We start from the raw sequence: 1950 nt of genomic DNA, 5'->3' as shown, positions 1-1950 counted from the left end.
AGAATGGAAATGCCTCTCTGCCTGGAGACCGAGAATTTTTATTTTATTTTATTTTTTTCAATAGATACAAGAACTGGCTTTCTGGATTTTGGTAAACTATCGTTTATTTTGGCGTCATTAGATATGAGCCGTCAGGCAGGCCCGCGGTCCATCTCTAGCTGGCCAAGATACCCGAGAGGAGCCAAAATGCGGCAGCAGCGATCTTGGAATCCCAGAGACGTGTTCTGAGGCTGTATAGAATTTGCCCAAACCTCCTCCACCCAGGATTGTTTTGTGAAGAGACCTCCTGATGGGCAGGTTCATCCATGCATGGATGATCCTGCACAAGGATCTGTTACCAAAGGCATCAAGACGCGAATCCAAGGCACATGATAGCGTCCAGGTTCCACTTCCATAAAACAAAACTAGCAGTATCATGGCCTTGAAAACATAAACTCCTTCTGCTATGGTACTGGCATCTCCGAATACTCTTGCTGAATGAGATTATGGCTCCTGCTGCCAGACTAGCCCGTCTACCGACTGCACGGTCTGACAGCCAAGAAGCGTAGACTCCCTTCCCAAGATATGTAACGCTATCTGTAGCTTCAAAGTCTTTACCGCAAGCATGTTTCGACTGAACAGGTCATCTTAACAGGCTCCCAATATCCTGTATCTTGGGCTTGACCTCTAAGCCCAAGGGCTTTGCCATATTGTTGAATGCATCAAGAGCTGGCACTAGTGATTCCAGAGACTCATATATAATAGAAACATCATCAGCAAAGTCAAGGTTCATAAAGGCTTGCTATTAGTCCAATAATCCTTGTTAGAATTCCCCAAGCAATTTGCGATGCACCGAGTCTTACCTCCTTGCTGTAGTCATCAAGTTCACAACACCGTTCCACAGTGCCTCAAAATGCTAGGATACTGTCTACTGTAGACTTGCCGGGAGTGAATCTAGATTGCTCCAATTTTGGTGACTTAGTACGTGGTCATGGAATCGTCTCAGGAGAATTTGAGCAATATCCTTGCTTGGTATGTTGAGCACTGTGATGCCACAGTAATTGCTGTAGTCCCATTGATCTCCCTTACCTTCCAGAGATGGATTATCACAGCCCTCTCTGGAAGGCACCGGAATGCCAGATGGCAGCCAAAGTAGCATCCACGCCCTATGCCATAGGTTCACCACCGGCCTTCAGCAGTTTGGCAGGGATACAGCATATGCCTGCAGCTTTCCCACCCTTCAGCTTAGAGAAAGCCTCCCTAACTTCAGTCATGGTAGGAGTTTCTTCGGTAATAGGTAGATCCAGCACAGGTATTGCACCACCACTTGCGGCCAAACTAACTGCTGAAGGGTCTACCTGATACAGCGTTCTCCAACCCCAACATGATCTGCAATAATCTGTCCATCCACTGAGCGTAATGCAGCATTCTGTTAGAGTTCAGTTTTCTCAGGGCTTGTAGGCAGGACGAAGGTCCTGCAAGATTCCTGACCTACTGTTCCTTGTCCTTTCTCACCAGTGTCCGAGTCCGGCACACCAAGATACCTCGCAAACCCCGTTTGCCATTCAGCTGAGCCACACGACACACATATGCGCCCTCCAGTGTCTCCAGGGAGATGAAATTCTGGTTTGAACTCGGGCGTTCGCCAGTGGACTCCTGTGTTGTGCCGAATGTTTCGCGCTTTGAAGGAACCCCACAGAGCTACAGGTTCCATTAAGTCTTCGAGTACTGCGAATCGATAAGAAATAGCTGTGGCGAACCTCCAGGCACCCTCCTCCTCCCACAGTTTATTCAATAGAAACATCATAGAGAGACGTGTTTTTTTTAAGAGGACCAAAGAGGTAGCCACGACCAGTCCATGGTCAGTGCTACAGAACTCGGCACTCTGGTAAACCCTACAGTTTTGGAAGATCCTCCAGCGAGTCCTAACAAGGATGTGGTCGATCTCCTTGGTCACAGCACCCATAACGC

The sequence above is a fragment of the Penaeus monodon genome, chromosome 43 (genome assembly GCF_015228065.2).
Source record: "Penaeus monodon isolate SGIC_2016 chromosome 43, NSTDA_Pmon_1, whole genome shotgun sequence".
Taxonomy (NCBI): domain Eukaryota; kingdom Metazoa; phylum Arthropoda; class Malacostraca; order Decapoda; family Penaeidae; genus Penaeus; species Penaeus monodon.
This window is presented reverse-complemented; position numbering follows the sequence as displayed.